The sequence below is a fragment of the Urocampus carinirostris genome, chromosome 11 (genome assembly GCF_059441175.1).
Source record: "Urocampus carinirostris isolate Australia breed hairy pipefish chromosome 11, RoL_Ucar_1.0, whole genome shotgun sequence".
Taxonomy (NCBI): Eukaryota; Metazoa; Chordata; class Actinopteri; order Syngnathiformes; family Syngnathidae; genus Urocampus; species Urocampus carinirostris.
Genome location: NC_142359.1, coordinates 12733237 through 12752070, shown reverse-complemented (window position 1 = coordinate 12752070; position 18834 = coordinate 12733237). Strand labels below are relative to the sequence as shown.

Here is an 18834-nt window from a genome sequence, read left to right as displayed (position 1 = left end):
ATGATTATCGATTGAGTGTCCCACTAGCTTGTTGCTACATTCAAAATGAACAATGGGAAGAAAATAAATATCTATTTGGTATTCTTCTTGACTGATTGTTCCTTAGTGAAGAAACATCGGCGGCTCTTAATCAACAATGAGCAGGAAATCGACAGGAAGTGGCGGCGTTACGTATCCGGGCGCTAGCTCTTACCTGCTACACTTCTTTAGGGGCTTTTGATACTACACATAGCAGCTATAAACATAACAATGCCAAGCATGAACATTAGTGGTGGGCTTTGAGAGCCTCCAAGGGCCTTCTCTGCTGACCTAAAATATATTATATTATATTACATTACATTATATCATACAGTGAAACCTCGGTTTTCGAACGCCTCTCAGTTCGAACAAATCGGAGTCCGACCAAAAATTTCGAGAAATTCTTGCTTCGCTGTTCGATCAAAAAATCGGAGTTCGAACGCCGGTAATGCGTGAGTGCGTACGCTAGGGTGCGATGCTGAGCGGCGTACGGGTGTAGACCGCTCTTTTCCTGACCAACTGTTATCGCTTGCGGACGTGCTTTGTTTTGCTTTCGCTTTCAATATAGGTGTATCAAGTGTTTTAGCCCCTAATTATGCCTCCGAAGAAAGTCAGTGCAAGCAGCAAAGTTGCTACAGGTGAAAAAAGAAAAAGTAGTGCGTACAACTATTGCATTTAAGAAAGAAATAATAGCAAAATATGAAGTAGGTGTGCGAGTGTCTGATCTTGCTAGGGAATACCCCACTGTCCACCTGCGCCTTCTGCTGACCACCACAAAGGTAAGAAATCCTATTCATAATTATTTTCTTATCCTTTTTATTTTTATTTTTACACGTTCATGTTAGCGTAATCTTTCGTACGGAAGATTACGATAACGCGAACGTACAATCAGCCTGGGTTAGCTCTATGTTAACCTTGAAGATTTAAGGTAAACATTCAGGGTGTTGGAACGGAGCCCAACTTTCAGGGTGTTGGAACGGACCCCCCTTTCCAATGAACCACTTGTTGTGGAGACCCGGGTGCTAAATGACTTGTAAACGACCTGATTTTTTTATTTTTACACGTTCATGTTCGCGTAATCTTTCGTACGGAAGATTACGATAACGCGGACGTACGATTAGCCTGGGTTAGCTTTATGTTTACGTTAAACATTCAAGGTAAACATTCAGGGTGTTGGAACGGATTAAAACGTTTTACATTATTTTTAATGGGAAAAATGATTTCGGTGATCGAACAAATCGGTTTTCGAATTATGGTCGAGAACCGAGGTTCCACTGTATTATATTCTGTCCATTGCTACTTACTAAATTTTTCCAAATTGTTTGTCAGCATGTTTCATCGCTTCTCTATGGTTGTGCTGCTTCCAGATGTGTGCTTTCATAATTGATCACGTTTCAGCTATTAGATGTTGCTCGGCTCAGAAACCTACCCAGAAGCCTTCACAAAGAATCCTGAAGGACATGTACCTTAACATCAGTTTTCGATAATGCTGTTGGTTTAGCCAATCAGATTCTCAGGTGGCGTTTGGGCACCTGCTAGCGAGTTGAGTAATGCCTGCCACGTCTGGCGCGGTTGCCATGGCACCCAATTGGCCCCGCCCATGGACACCGGCTGAGACGCATTGACTGATTGCTTCTTGGAGTACTTAAACGCGTTTTCTTGAGCTGTGCTTTGCCGAGCTTCTCTTTTGTTGACATGTTATATTATTATCCGCCTGTCATTGTCCTCCTTTTTCTATGGTTATACAGTCTTGTTTTACTTAGATTTAGTTATTATTTAGTTAAGGCGCGTTCGTGCGGGCCCTTTTGCGTAAATCCCAGTCCCCCCTTCTCTTGCGCAGTCTTCTTTAACAACACGTAGACACGTCCAAAAACAAGGCAGGCTAATTCACAAAATGAGATGGCGCTAGCGCCTCGACTTCAACCCCTCCATCAAGCCTTTTAGTAAGTTCACGAGGGTTTCATAAAATGAACGACTGATATTTGCGTCTCCCTTCTATGACTCAACGCGTTATGCATAACAAATAAAGAACACTGGCTGCCCTATTACTTGAAAACAACAAAATAAAGCAGTCCGTGTCAACAGTTCCCCGGCAAGTAGGAACCGCTCATATTAAAAAGCCAGCGCGGCCTATTTATTGCCTATAAGCCAGAAAGCTGTAAACAGGGCCCCCCTGGTAAGCTATTACGTGTATTGTAATAGCTCAGAGTTGTTTATAAACAGCGAGGGGGCTTCGAGTGACTTCTCTAGTAGACCGATTGGAAGCCGAAAATCTTTAAAACTAACAAAAGCTGAAGGCCTCCTCTATACTTACAAACTGCAAGTACTGGATCAGACCACAATACTCTAGTGTTCAAAGGTCTTGAGTCACCCAGAGAATATGGGTTTTCCATAAAAAGTCACACTTCTATTTATCAAATTAATGTCTGTGTTCTTTTGCTCAAATGGAAATCTTCCTTTTGCCAAACTAAGATATCTCTTTTTTCTTTGCCACTCTGCCTTGAAGGCCAGATGGCCTCTTCACTGTAGATCAGGGGTCTCCAACGTGGTGCCCGCGGGCCTGAATGTAACTCACCAGTGCCAGATTATTGTAATTTTGTAGTGAAATGATTTTTTATTGGTTGACTGAGTCTATTTGATGCTATTTCTGATAATTAACCCGTTAATAACAAAGTAACAACATAGTAATAACATAAATTGATATTTTAAAAAAAAAAAATGCATTCCAATTCATTGGCTACCTGACCAAAATTTTTTTACAAGTATTGATGATAATATTTAAGCAAATAATCGAGAGAATAGAATGTATTAATTTATTTATTTATCTTTTATTGGTTTATTTTACAGGAAACGCAACAAATTCCAGTTTATGAGTTTTGTAAATCTACAGTTTTTTAGTAGCTACCTAGCTACCTTTTTAGCTTTGTAGCTAGCTATCTTACGGCCTCTTTAGTTATTTGGCAAACTAACTAGCTAGCTTTTTACATCTTTCCATGGTATCTAGCTAATATTTGATCTTTTTTGCTAAATATCAAGCTAAATTCTGACTTCTTTTCTAGCTAGCTAGCTAGCTAGCTTTATATTATTATTTTTTAATTAACATGAGTTCTAGCTATTTAGTCGGCTTTTAACTATTTTAGCTAGCTATTTGTCTCGCTTTTAAATTTTTTTTTGACTTGTTTATCTTTCCAGTTAACCATCAACCTTTTTAGCCATTTAGCAAACCATCTCGCTAAGTTGCTATTTTAGAAATGTTTATCAAACTAGGTGCCCTTTGCGCTAATTAATAACAAAAAGTAGCTCTCTGCTTGAAAAAGGTTAGAGAAACTTGCTGTAGATGTCAACAATGGTGTTTTGCGGATGTACTTCAACAATGCTGCTAATTGAGGACCTTTAAGGCAGGTATTTCTAAAACTGCAGACACTAATGTACTTGTCCTCTTGCTTGGTTGTTTCTCCCACTTCTATTTCTACTCTGGTAATAGCTTGTTTAATGGAGTAGTACACATCAATGTAGGAGAACTTCAGTTTTCTGAGAATTTCTCACATGGATTAGCTTTATTATTTAGAACAAGACTAGTATGTCGAGTATTACACCAAAGTTCTTTTATTGGCCAGTTTAATCACACTTACTAATATGACACTCCAAGTACTTGACTTGCTTAAATGAGGGTCAGTTTTATAGCTTTTCCATCAAAAAGTTTACAGCTGAGCTAAAATGATTGCACACGAGTTTTCTACTCAACTTGGTAGTCCTGATAGCTGGAAATGGGCCTCTATTTACCTATGTAAATATTGCATTGAAAATAATTTGCATGTTAAGAATGTATGGAGTGTACTTGTGATTAATTTCACGTTATTTTCGTTGAAAAATATTTAACATTTTCAAAAACAAAAAGGGCATTTTCAATCGACACCAAACTTTTGGACAGTTGTGTAAAACCAGTGGTGGGCCTCCAAGGCCTTCTCTGCTGACCTAAAACATACTATATTATATTATATCATATTATATTATATTACATTATACCCTGCGATTGGCTGGCAACCAGTTCAGGGTGTCCCCTGCCCACTGCCCGAAGATAGCTGGGATGGGCTCCAGCACCCCCGCGACCCTATTGAGGATAAGCGGTGCTGATAATGGATGGATGTATTATATTATATTCTGTCCATTGCTACTTACTTAATATTTCCAAATTGTTTGTCAGCTTCGTTTCTTCGCTACTCCCTGGTCGTGTTGCTTCCAGATGTGTGCTTTCATATTTAATCTTGTTTCAGCCATTAGTTGTTGCTAGGCTCCAAAACCTACAAAGAATCCTGAAGGCCATGTATCTTAACATCAGTTTTCGATAATGCTGTTGGTTTAGCCAATGTGATTCACAGGTGGCGTTTGGGCACCTGCTAGCGAGTTGAGTAACGCCATCGGTTTCACAAATTATGATTGGGTGCGGGGCGGCAGTAGCTCAGGAGGTAGAGCGTTCGTCTTGGGATCAAGGGATCCCAGTTCGAATCCCGGCTCGTCCTTGTTACATGTTGAAGTGTCCTTGGGTAAGACACTGAACCCCCCATACCCCCAATAAACAGGTTAGCGTCTTACATGGCTGCAATACAAGGCCGCTATTGGGAAATGTGGAGCACATTGTAAAGCGCTTTGGGAAGTTATTGACTTGAAAAGCGCTATATAAATGCAGATCATTTCATTTCATTTCATTGCACAACAAATTATATCTTGTTGATTTAACATGGCAATGTTGGGCAACTCAGAGCAAGCCTTTTGCAGACGGGGAAGGTTTTGTCAGCAACTATCAACCTAGACGTAAGATCTTAAACCCAAGCTCGAGCCCGGGCCCTAGCCTGACCCGACCTGAATTTCTGGCAAGGTCGTGTGTTGAAGTCTGGTCGAGCTTCTCTTTTGATGACATTTTATTGTTATTATCCGCCTGTCATTGTCCTCCTTTTTCTCTGGTTTTACTTAGTTTTAGTTATAAAAGACAGGCTTTACATGTGGCGCTTTCATGTAGGGCCTTTTGCGTAAATCTTAGCCCCCCCCTTCTCTCGCGTAGTCAGTATTACTGGCTCTCTAAGCGGACTGCTCTTAGTGGCGGTGGCTTCTGGCGCTTTTGCACCCTGACCAGTGGGCGTGCGGCGGAGTCGACCAAAAACACTTCTTCTCCCACGAGTCACAAACACAAAAAGAAATTCCACTCCCAAGAGCTGGCTCATAAAGCCGGTTCTTTCGCAAACGACCCATTAGTAATTCAGACTGGACCTGAAGGCCTAGGTGTCAAATGCACAGCTCGCCACTGTGTAAAACAGTATGCAAACACAAAAAAACTGTTCCAAGTCACCTGACTCACCTATAAATATAACAAGCCCGTTAATTTTACAATAAGCTGTAAAAATGACACCTTTCAAACATGTCAGCCATGTCTCTGAAATTTCGCCAACCCTGGGGCACAAACGTCCACATAGGTTTGCATTTGTAGATTCTCACACCCCGGGCCGGGGAAACGCAAACGACGAGGATAAAATAAACAATTGCGTTTGGATGTGCTGCTTGGCCCGAAGGACCAAGCGCAATGTGCGAAAAGATGTCGCCAAATGAAAATCGGACGGGAATTCTATCACCTCTCGCTTCCTGTTTGACTAACAATGCGGAGTCTCACAAAACGTCTTGGTGCGATCAAGCTAACCTCGTTACGTTTACTCCCACTTGATTCACTGTAACGTGTGTCAAACTCAATGTGAGACAATGGTGAATGAAGCACAAGAGAAAAATAAGCTGTGTCACGTCAAACAATAATAATGTATCTTTACATAAGCAAAATTGGGCAGCACGGCGGCGCAGTGGTTAGCGTTTGTGCGGCACAGTTCATGTCATGGGAACCTGTCGTGGGTTCAAATCCAGCTCCAGACTTCCTGTTCGGAGTTTGTATGTTCTCCCCGTGCTTGCGTGGGTTTCCTCCGGGCACTCCGGTTTCCTCCCACATTCCAAAAACATGCATTTCAGGTGAATTGGCCGGTCCAAATTGTCCCTAGGTATGAATGAGCGAATGAGTTGTCTGTCCCTGTGTGCCCTGCGATTGGCTGGCAACCAGTTCAGGGTGTCCCCTGCCCACTGCCCGGAGATGGCTGGGATGGGCTCCAGCCCCCCCCCCCGCGACCCTAAAGAGGATAAGCGGTACGGCTAATGAGATGAGATGAGACATAAGCAAAATTATTTACCATGCTCTTAAATGTACATCATGTTGTTAATACCAAACATGCTTCTATTATATTCTATTCTATTCCATTCTATTCTATTCTATTGCACACATTAAAGATGACATTTCAAAAATAAAAAATTGAACTGTCCAAATAAAAAAAATACATTATTACATCATTGGTGTATGTTCTCTTATTTTAGAATTTAATGTTATGCTTGTTTTCATAAAATAAGTGAAACATAGATAACTATCTTATCAGGCCAGTGCTAGATTGTTTTGCTTATTAATATATTCAAACCTTACTAAACACTCAAATTGAAGAGAGAAGACATTAATGGATTTTGAACTTGCTAGAAGGAGAAGGAGAGAAGCCTTCTAGATACGAAAGTCCAACCAGTTGTAAAGACCCTCACCTGAGGCGTGTTCAGGAGAGTGAGCGATTGCTATCGCTAGCTATCGCTAGCTTCTGAACGGCCAATGATTATTGAGCGCTCGCGTGCCCGAGTAATCACGGGAGAAAGACCGCTTACTTTGATTTCCAACATGGCGTCGACAGTGCAGAAGATGGAGGATCTCACCCTGACGAGTGCTGTTGGCGATGTAATATATCGTCTTACATTGCCTGGTAATGTTTGTGAACAATGCAAGACAGGTATGACCCTTCCACTGCGTTTAGGATAACCTTAACTGTGTCAATATGCGAACTGTCGCTCATATCAGCCAACTCGCTCAAAGCAAGCTGTAGAACGAAATCCATTGTACTGTCGTCGGCCATTTTGGATCAGTAAGGCAATCACAGTGAGCGATTACAACCGTTCAGCAGTGCGCGGCAAGCGATTAACAAGCGACTACATGTCTGATTACTCTCCTGAACACGCCTCTGGTCCCCTTTTTTTATTACATATCCTAGGTTACAAATGCATTTATTAATATTGAAATCTTTAGAAAATATTGTATCTTATTTGAAAATTGAGCAAAATTATTTTACCAAACAAATACTAGACCATGCTCCTAAAAACAATATTTCAAAGAAATATTGTCTACTTAGATTAGAATAAAATACTTAAAATAAGCCAAATTACCAACCATCTGCTGCATAAGCATGTCCTTTTGTCACAATTGCCCTGGCGCCCAATTGGCCCCACCCATGTGGCGCCAGCTGCGGCTCATTGACAGATTCGCTTTCTGTCCATTTAAACTCGGTGCTCTCATTTTTCCTTTGTCAGTCCGTCAACGAACCTCTGCCCCTCAAGACGTAGGTTTTGACTCAGTCCTGTTTCCTGTTGACATTTGTTGTCCGGTATTGTTCCCATTTATTTTTGTTCTGTTTATTATTCGTTCCAGTTTTCATTCCCGTCTAGTTTGTCCCGTTTATTTTCGATATCCTTTTTCATTATCTATCCTGTCTGTCCCATCCTGTCTGGTATCAACCCCATCTGTCCGATAACAACTTCGGCCTCTGGCTTCCTATCATTTCACGCCAGACTGATCCTGTTCTGGTTCATGACACTTTTATTTTCATGAAATGTCTTTTTTACCAGAAAAAAATACATCATAAAAAAATACATTAAAATAATCAAAATATCCTGCTTTTAGCCGATGAATTCATATCTGTTCATTAGCCAGAGCTGAGGAAATAATGACCCATTGCTTATTATCATTCTTCAAGCATCCAAAATCGATAGCGAGCGTAGCGAGTTATCGTGTCGATAAGGAGAGTTTGCGATTGTCAGTTCCCACCCAATGTGGTCTTTTAGGCTTTCCGCAAACAGGTAAATGGACCAGAAAGATCTTAGCAGAAAATAGGATCAAGCTAAATGAAGCGGGACACATATTGAGAACATGATAAGAAAACGTCTATCGCTGTGTGGTGAGATACCTTATCCCTGCTCAGTTTGTGGCAAAGTAGTGTCATAGTGCCAAAACACACAAAATTGCTGGTGAGAAACACAATCAGACTTCCAATGATTTTGCGTAGTTCCCGTAAGTTTGTGAGCTTAAAAATTGGAATGTACGTCAAGCTGGCTTTTAGCTTTGCCATCTTGTCCTGGGAGGAAGTCAAAGTTGTATTGATTTGTTTAGTCTTCTTATGGCCCGAAAATTATTATTTGTTTTATGACCAGCCCCGGAGGATAATGACTCATTCCTATTATCATTCTTCAGACATCCATGGTCAATAGCGAGCATAGTGAGTCATTGGCTGAGTCCCATTCTTCGCACTTTCACTCGCTATGTGCCCTAGTCACTCGGTTTGCGCGTTCACGTGAAAATGGGGTGTGTCCCGATACTCTCAAGACCGAGGCAGAAGTGCCCTCAAACCATGTCGTAGCCACTTCAAGACCGAGGGGGCTCTCGACCTCACTTGGCGGCGAAGTGACTACCCAGAAGGCTTTGCGAATTCTCAATATCAACAAACATGCCCGGAAAGGAACCGCACAAATGTAAGTAGTTTTCCACAACCACGCATGTATTTGCAACAAAATGTATTGAGATATCTTAGTTAGACGTAAATGCAATAGAAAATCGTATTTTCGCGTTAAAACACGAACATTGCAAAATCGCTACTTTACGAAGTGCACTAATCTACCAAGGGAGCTGGCAAAAAAAATCTTCACGCTACAAACTTTAAAGTAGGATAACTGGGCAGAAAATCACGGTTCAGCCCATCCCTGTTTTTATCTTAAACGAGTCGTCCTTTTACATCTACTGTACATGGCCAGTCGCTAAAGGAGCATAGTCAGAATACCGTTCTGAACATAAGCGCTTGTTTACTGCACACAATTTCGGGTGTCGTGTTTTATTTACAATATGATTCTTTCATGTGAGATCAGAATGCATTAGTTTTCATCATGCATTATGAGTAATGTCTCCGAATTTCACGTGGAAATACAGTTGAAACAAACTACTATCACATAGTCCACTGCCTTCTCTGTAAACACATATTAAGTAAACTAATTACCTTCTCAAAATGTTGTCCAAATGTGGAGACAATTCTAAAGCATATGTGATGCTGGCCAATAGAAGGCTCATACAGCCATAAGAATAACATGTCAATTTTGTGTATCTATTCACTATCAAATAATTATCCAGAACACATCCTATAATTTCCTGTCTCACATCAACTTGCTGAGCATCCTATACTCAGTTGTTTTTGTACAATACATCAGCATTAAGTAATTCTTGTTTTTTCCACCCAACCTAAAGGCCACTGTAGAACGTCCCGTGGAAGAGCTGGTCACCATCACAGCTACCACGCCATCCACACCACCGGGCACGTCGTTGGCACCTTCTAATCCGGCGCCAAACCCCAAATCACCCAGAAAAAAAAGGAAGCACGATACACTCCTTGACTTTTTGAAAGCGGAGTCTGCCGGAGTGAGGAAAAGGCTCGAAGAAACTGTGGCCAAAACTGAGCGGTTCCCGTCCTTTTTGGGAAGCTCGTGGACAAATTTCCAGAACAGTGACATCTCTGCAATGTTTCCCTTTGTTTTATAAAAGGATAATATTGTTTTTTTTATTAAGAACTCAATGAAGTTCCAGTTTGTGTTTTCCAGCTTCATGGAAGTATAGGTATATTTTTGTTAAAATTTGTGACACATTATTTACTATTATGTATTTTGGCCCAATGTGAGTTTGTTTTTCTGAAAGTAAACTATTATTTAAGCTGGAGTGATTTGTAGTTGTTTTCTTTCCAACAGTCACATAGTTCACACACAGTATCTCACATCATTATGAAATAAACCACCAAGGTGTTACTCAAAATGAAGATGTTTATTGAATAGTAATGCAGAAAAGCACATAATGCAAATGTGGGTCTGACTTAAAGAGCCTAAATATGGCTTTTGGGCAATTTATTCCATATTAACTGTGGACAATTCTTTGTACGGTGGACCTGGGAACCCTGAAGACCCGTGACACCACACGGTAGGACAGAGCGTGGGCCAGCCAGTACACGTAGATCAGGACCTCCAGCCACGGCCCTGTTCCCTCTTTAGCAGCTCATGCAGGGCCCACATAACCTAACCTTCTTGCTCAACCTTAAGTCCTGAATGAGTTCTGACTCCACATCCAACCATAAGCACAGGATGGGAACATTCCTGTCCAACCTGTCCACGCTTATGGGACAGCCACTCTGGAACACAATAGATAACAATTTAGACATAAAAGTGGGCATAGAAAAGAAAAAGACCGCTTTAACTGTGATGTAAGCATCATGAAAAAATGTTGAAATGACCTTTTTTATATCCAATGACAACTCTTTTGAATTAAATTCCTTATGAACTAAGGTTTTTGGGTCGTACAGGGAAGTTTGGTGACGATATTATGTCAGCTTAAGGGTCAGGTGGACTGTTCTTGTGTTTGTTTACTTTTCGTCATGTCACACATTCAAAACCCCTACTATATGTCATAAAATGGCATTAAGATACTAATAAGTAGATTGCCATTTATGTCTACACAAACATAGGGTATTATGTGAACGTGCATTGTATGTTAACTCTTACTGTATTTGACCGAACGGGTCATTTTTTTTAATGAGTGTACGTACCTTGTAAAGATGAATCAGCACTACATAGCGCCAAAGCTGTCTTCAGTATAGCACATTTCTCCTCCGTTGATTGGAGACACGGAAAAGATTATGAGCTTTCAGGCAATCGGTAATAACACAGCTGTAGCGGGCATTTTTAACGTTGCACGAACTCTCCAACTGACACACTACGTTGAGACTCGAGTTGTTTACATGTGACGTAGGCCTATACGTCACTAAGGTCTACAGCCAATTAATATTACCGCCATCTCCTGGACAGGGGTGGAACCTTGCAAGTCTTGTCCAAACCTTTTCCACTTTGCACTCCACTCGATGAGGGCACTCCTCTATCGAGGGACCTCACTGGAGGGTTCTCGGGGCCGAGTGAGAGAAATGGGATTGGGCCATTGTGTCAATAAGAAGAGTTTATTATTGTCACTCTCCACCAATGTTCCCTCGAATAATCCCAAGTGTGGCAAGATGATTAATCATCAAACATGTGCAAAACTTGACATCAAGTTAGATTTTGCGGAGTTTCCGGCAATGCAAAATTATTTTTCTCTTTTGAATGAATTGACTCATGTACCAATGCAAAGGTTGTACGGCCTATAAACGTCGTTTGTTCTTACAATTCTTTCACAAGATATCCATTTCTTTTTATTTCCTGACATATTTTGTCGCATCATTTTTGGGGGCTTATTTAATCGGTTGTAGGATACAGAACTGTACTTAATCACATTTTTTAGTGGAAGTACAATGTTGGCAACAAGATTCACTTGATATAATTGGAAATTATTGGAATGCAACACAAACTTGTTTTTTTTCTACTTTATAAAAAATTCCTTTAAAAAAAAATCTCATTGTGTTTATTTTTACCGAGCTGTTACTATTTTCTTTTTGTTCTCTATTTACTTTTTTCCTACATTCCTTTCTTTTGTTTTTTTCTGTTTTTTTTCTAAATTTTTCCTTCTTTTTTTCTCTTCCTTTTGTTTCTTTTTTTCTCAGCTTTTCACTACTTTTTCATTTTGGTATTTTTTTCATTTTTGTTCTATTCCCCCCTTCTTTTAAGTCATTTTGTGCATAATTTTACATAATATTTGGTCATGTGGGCAGCACGGCGGAGCAGTGGTTAGTGCGTGTGCGGCACAGTTCTAAGGTCTTGGGAACTTCCTGTGTGGGTTCAAATCCAGCTACCGGACTTACTGTGCGGAGTTTGTATGTTCTCCCTGTGCTTGCGTGGGTTTCCTCCGGGCACCCCTTTTTCCTCCCACATGACATGCATTTCAGGTGGATTGGTCGGTCCAAATTGTCCCTAAGTGTGAATGAGCAAGCGAGTTGTCTGTCCCTGTGTGCCCTGTGATTGGCTGGCAACCAGTTCAGGGTGTCCCCTGCCCACTGCCCGATGATTGCTGGGATGGGCTCCAGCACCCCCGGGACCCTACTGAGGATAAGTGGTGCAGCTAATGAGATGAGATTTGGTTATGTTAGGATTAGAGAAGCAAAAAAAAAACCTGAAGAGCCATTTAGGACCCGAAAGAGCCGCTTCCTTTTAGTGAGCCGAGCCGAGGAAGCCGGTTCTCGACAAACTCTACTAACTTTACTCAACTTCATTCTACTTCAACTTGACTTCAAAATACTGATTTAGGATACAACGTCGGGGGAACCCGTGTATTTTTACCTTCATGCACAGTAACTTTGACTTAAGTCGCTTCATAATTAGTAATTTTGGCCCTCGTTTTTGTGCAGTGTCTAGATTTTCTTGTGCGCTGAGAATGTGCGAGCAGTGCGCAATTGCATACGCGTGCAGCTTAGAGGGAACACTGCTCTCCACCCATGGTGGTCCTCAACGCCTTCTTCGTCAACCCTAACCCATGATGGTCGCTGTGTCAGGTAAATGGACAACACCAGAAAGAGCGTCGCAGGAAAGAGGATCAAGCTAAAGGAAGCGGGGGCACATAATGAGAACAAGATAAGAGGAATTCTATCGCTGTGGTATGCTACTATCAGCTGTGTGCACCTGCGCTCATATTTCCATCTCGACGGGAAGGGATTCGTCTTGGTGTGAACGCACACTCACTTGACAAGAAGTGGATTGCGGTTATAGGGGAAGTCGACAAATACTGGTTTGACATGTCACATGAATTTAACAATAATCCTGTCACCCTGGTGTTTTCTCAACCCCATAGACTTGTCTATGGCTTCATGTACCGCGTTACATTTTGTCATAAAAATGATGTTTTGCCTCTGAGTTTATGAATAAAAATACAGTCATAACAGTTCTCGAAATTGTCATGATTACCGATGGGATTCACCTGTGCCTGCTCGTTTGGCGCCAACCGCCGCGGGTTCTGATTGGCTCCCTGTCCCTACTTAAATCTAGTCCTGTCAATCCCCAGTTGTCAGTCCATCTGCGAACCTCTGTTTATACACGGCAAGCCTTTTTTTCGACCATGACTCCCGCCTGTCCTGTTCTTGCTCCCGTTTGTCTCCGGCTACGACCTGTTTTGATCCCGACTACGTCTGCTCCCCGATCCCGGCTTAGGACCCATTTTTATCCCGTCTTAGCTTACAACTCGTTTCCGACAAGACCACGTTTTCGCTCTTCCCGTCCCGACTACTGACCTGTTTTTCCATCACTGGCACCGCCATTGCTCTCTACGGAAAATCCACTTCCGTATTCGGATCACAATCCAAGTGCGAGAGCGACTTGCTTCCCGCATCTAGCGAGCATCGGATCGCGAGCGCTGCCCTTCTTCTTTCTTTCAATAAAATTGTGAGAAAACGTTACGCGATTGGGTCTCTCCTGTGTGCTGGTCGTGACAGAAACGAGTTCTGTCAGTTTTCAATTTTTAAGTCAAAATTTGAACCAAAAAATGTTTTTAGTCGTACTGGAAAGTTATGATTCTGGCAGTTTACGTCACATTTGATAATACTGATAACCAGTGTTGGGTTTATAAGAATAGAATAGAATAGAATAGAATAGAATAGAATAGAATATACCTTTATTGTCATTGTTACAAAATGGGTTGAACATATTGTGACAACGAAATTGGGCGTGGCACTCCAGATTCACATTGAACAGTGAGGATAGAAGAAAACAAAGAAGATAAAGGAACGAAGAAGATAAGGTTATAATTTAAACAATATAAATGAACAAAGAAGATAAAGGTTATAATTTACACAATATTTACACAAGAAATGCTGGCTTGTATAATGTTACATACAGTTACAACGTTACAAAGGAAGGCGTTCCTAGAACACAATCACTTTACTCTGTAATTAGTAGTGTAATACGTTACGGGACGGGAGAGTAGACGTGGTCAGGATCAAAAACGGGTGGAAGCCAGCGGACAGACAGGAGCAAAAACAGGTGGGAGTCAGGGTCGAAAAAAGGCTTGCCTAGTGTAAACTGAGGTTTGCAGACGGACTGACAAAAGGGGACACATAGGAGTGGGTTTAAATAGGGACAGAGAGCCAATCAGAATCCGAGGTAGTTGTTGCCAAAGGAGCGGGCACAGGTGATGCATATCGGTAATCATGACAAAAGATGCTGAGATAAGTGTTTGTATTGTTTATTTAGGTAAACAAAATAAACTTGTTTACATAAATTGTTTTTATTCTACATAGTCTCTCTTGCTGTGAGTAAATGTGTGCTCTGTTGTGTTTGTAAGGTTTATTAGCGCTTAATAAAAGAAAATCATTAATAAGGGAAGCAATTGAGGGTGACAGGTATGGAAACTTCCAAAACATACTCAAGCTTACGTATTACTCGTGTAGAAATATTCCTAGAAAATTAATCCCATCCCTAAATTAGGTGAAAGTATTATTTTTCTTCACGAACAGTTGGTCCGCCTTTGCTACGAGTCACTGGTGCTTTTAAGAGAGAAGTGCAGCATTATTAAGAGAATCTAAACACCAGGCACTGGCTGAAAGCCGCCATTTAGGAAGAATGGCCAGTCGGAAAGGCAGCAACAGAAAGGTACGTAATTGTAGTTGAAGCCGGGGAGGCGGGTCCCTTGTTCCGAATGGACGGAGGAATAAAAGAGCCACTGACGTTTGAAGGAGGATGCGCTCTTATAAAACGGGAGGGAGGCCAACGACTAAAGAGAGGATGTAAAAGAGAAGCTCGCCGACAAGTAAATCAGAAGAAAACAAGTTGAGTTCTAAAAAGGCTGCAACAATTAGAAAAATTGACTACGGAATTAGTCGACAATAAGTGAGGCATCTCTACATGAATATAATCTCTGCTGAGAGTCACACATGCGCAACAGCGTCTTGCTAGCATAAACGTAAAGAAATTGAGGAAGTGTTGTGGAATGTGGATAGAAATATAGAATGTGGATAATAATGATAAGTACCATAAATTCCGGACTATAAGCCGCTACATATTTCCCTAGCTTTCAACCCTGCGGTTTATTCAGTGACGCGGCCAATTTATGTAATTTTTCCAACGGCCGCCAGCGGCGCTCGAGTGTTGCTACCATTAACTGCCCTGTCACAACTACCGTTTGGGATGAAAGCTATATTATTATTATTAAAGCTTTGAAAACTCTCTCGGTGTACTGTCTTTCTTTGTAAATATGTGTAACCCATGTAGAATATGTATTTGCAACTGTATATTTTGGTAATGTATCTATTTGTATTTAGTTTAGACACTTATTCTGATATGTTTTGCACAGGTGAACGAAAAATGAGGGGCGGAACAAACGCGGGCTGCCGAGTTTAAGTGGGGACCGCTAAAGGTGAGGGACAAACAAGGAAAGACGAGGGGGTGAAAAGTTGATTAAAGAAAATGGAGTGGCGTGAGTAAATGTGTTCATCTGATATATTTTTCCCACCCTTACCTTTGGAAATATACACTTTTTTCCTTGGATTACTTTCAACGGGACCCGGACTCTGCAGGTCTGCATCAAATCTTAAGTACCGGTATCATTTTCCGTTCATTTTGCCGGCTGTGATTTTTGGACTCTGTACTTTAATGAATGACATTTAGTTTCAATCGCGGGACTTGATGTTGGGTTCGGGTTAATTTTGTGTTTGTATTACATGTTTAAATGTGGGCGCGTGCGGCTTATATACAGGTGCAGGTTATGTATGTACAAATTCGGTCTTCCTTTTAAAATGTGGTGGGTGCGGCTTATAATCAGGTGCGCTCTATAGTCCGGAATTTATGGTATGTAGGCATCTGGTGAAGGTCGTGGGATGACATTGTTGCAATAGGTCACAAGCTGAAATGCTGGGGGAGGACGGCCTTCACGATATATCTTAACTTTATTTGAGAACACAATAAAAGCCAATGTTGAACGTCATGAATTTTGAACGTGTCCCTAATGCAATAAAGCGTGTTCCCTTTTTGCCATATCTCCCCTCTGCCTATTTTTGGGGCAATGCCCAACGATGTTCTCTCCAAAAGGTTCAGAACCAGAAATCATGGCTAGGATAGCGCAAACCACATCCTTACTTGCCAGACTTAAATTCAAGTCAAGTCAAGTCACATTTATTGTCATGTCCTGCACGTTTGCCATGGCGTCCAGCTGGCCCTGCCCCTTGACACCGGCTGACCTGTATTTTCCTGATTACTCCTATGGGTACTTAAACACGCCTTTTGGAACTGCCCTTGGGCAGATCATTGTTTAGTTGTTAAACCTGGTTAAACTCTGTGAGAGTTCTGTTAAAACCTGTTAAATGCCTAGTTCTGTGAATCTGCTCGCATTTGATCCTGTTTTGTTTTTGTTCTGATCCGTTTGTTTGTTTTTGACAACTTGTCTTTTGTTTGGATTTCTAATCCACTCCGCGACCATCGATCCCCGGATCGAGTGTGCGCACCAGCCTCATCCTTCCCCCAATACATTGTGAGTACGTCTACGCAAATGGGTCCTTTTTTCCCGTTTCCCGCTCCGCCCCGTGACATTTATTTGAGTAGTCCTTAATCACAACATGTCTTAAAGGACTGCACACACCATCCTCTGATCTTAAACCCATCTGGAGGGCCAGAAATGTGGCAGTGAAATCAAATATCTGACTCATACAAGCACTAGTCATTTCCATCTTCCTCTTCCGCTTGCGAGACATGGACTTTTACAGTAAAACTGAATAAAATCCAGGCCTCGGAGATAAAATGCTACAGGAAACTTCTAGGCATCAGCAACTTAGCCCATGTGACAAACAAAATGGTCTGCAACACCATCAGAGGGCAAATTGGACAGGCCAGGAACCGTCAAGAGTGGAAAAAGCTGTCCAGAGTCGTGTCCTCATTGGTGCCTCGACGACCCATGCAGTTAAGGGATCCGTGCACCGTGAACTAAATATTTGATTCTCTCCAAAAGCGGCAACATCAAGTACCCAAACCATAATTTTTCAAGTTTGTGAGCATTTTAGCCTGCATATGGCAAATAAAAAGACAACCTGCAAAATTTGCAAAGCAGACCTTGTGTATCATTGTGGTAGCTAAGTGACACATGGACATTAGAGCACGTCAGACAAAACGGAGTCTGACTCGCCTCAGTAAGATTCAAGTAACGTTAAAGTCAATAAAGTTTTGATGACATGCATTGTATATTTTATAGGCGTGTATTTTGCAATAACAGACAGCTTGAGCGGAAGATTCCTGAGAGACATATTTCAAAATAAATACATGCAGTCCAGAGAACATACGACATTTGTTAAAACCTTAAAATCGCCAAACTTCGATTGTTAAAACTGTTGGATTTCAAACTGTTGAGAATCGTTAAGTACTTGTGTTTGCAGATTTCACAGTTCACCAATAAATGTACTTTATTTACTGATCTATTTACTTGGTTTTAATTTATTATTTATTTACCTGTCCATAAAAAATGGAAAGAGGTTTTTTGATGGATGTAGATAGATTGATACTTTATTCATCCCCGTAGGGAAATTCACACTTCCAGCAGTCTCCCTTGTTGTTTATTAACAGATTAACATGATGCCCTCGGGGTGCTTGTTGTAGTTTAGCAGAGTGGATGACATCACATGCTAGTCCAAAAGTTCGACATCCCTGCGGCAGATGGAAATCTTTGTGCCCAGGGATACACCACCTCGTGTTAGCGAGTCCACCTCCTCTCCGTTGGTTTAGCGGAGTGGATTTGTTTCTATTGTATTGTTTTATTGTATTTATTTATTCAGCCAGTATATACCATAAACATGATATATACAAGAAATCATTTGACACGCGAACCTCTCGACGTGACGCGTCGCCTTCGATCGGCGCCGGGTTTTTAGACCCAACTGCTGTCTTGGGAGTCATTAGTTGACCAAACCCCCCAATTTCAACCCTTAATGCCGAGCGCCAAGCAGGGAGGCAAGCAGGGAGGCAATGAGTACCAACGTTGTAAGTCTTAGGTATGACTCGGCCGAGGCTTGAACCAGCGAACTCCCAGTCTCGGAGCGGGCGCCCTACCATCTAGGCTACCGAGCTGGTCGTCACACGCTAGTCCAAAAGTTCGACATCCCTGCGGCAGATGGAAATCTTTGTGCCCTGAGATACACCACCTCGTGTTAGCTAGTGCACCTCCTCTCCGCTGGTTTAGCGGAGTGGAGTTAGCTAGTCCACCTCCTCTCCGCTGGTCTAGCGGAGTGGATGACCTCACACGCTAGTCCAAAAGTTCGACATCCCTGCGGCAGATGGAAATCTTTGTGCCCAGGGATACACCACCTCGTGTTAGCTAGTCCACCTCCTTTCCGCTGGTTTAGCGTACTGGATGACGTCAGACGCTAGTCCAAAAGTTCGACATCCCTGCGGCAGATGGAAATCTTTGTGCCCAGGGTTACACCACCTCGTGTTAGCAAGTCCACCTCCTCTCCGCCTCCCGCAGGCTTTCGTATCTTTGTCTAACAGCGCTGAAGCCGGATAGCTCCGGATAGCTCCGGTCCGGGTAGCTCCGGGTGGCTACACGTTAGCGTCCGGGATGCTAAACGTGAGTTACGTTTCCGTAAAACACAGCAAACTGTGAGCTTAGGTGTTTTTCACCAGCACAGCCAGTTCGTCCGTCTTTTTTGGTATAGAGTTCACATTTATCATGATTACCGACAGTATGCTTCTACTGAACTATCACTGCGCCCTATTGACTTT

General features: G+C 41.9%; 1 protein-coding gene and 1 long non-coding RNA gene across 8 annotated transcripts in view; both read right to left on the bottom strand.

Annotated features, from left to right (window-relative positions):
- Positions 1 to 18834, bottom strand: part of nrxn2b (neurexin 2b) — a 631720-nt gene that overhangs the window by 93884 nt on the left and 519002 nt on the right. The window lies entirely within an intron of this gene.
- On the bottom strand, positions 9973 to 11145 carry LOC148356430 (uncharacterized). The gene is made up of 2 exons (XR_015852114.1): positions 10767 to 11145; positions 9973 to 10352 (listed from the first exon to the last, which is right to left on the bottom strand). It is a non-coding gene; the product is annotated as an uncharacterized LOC148356430 (long non-coding RNA).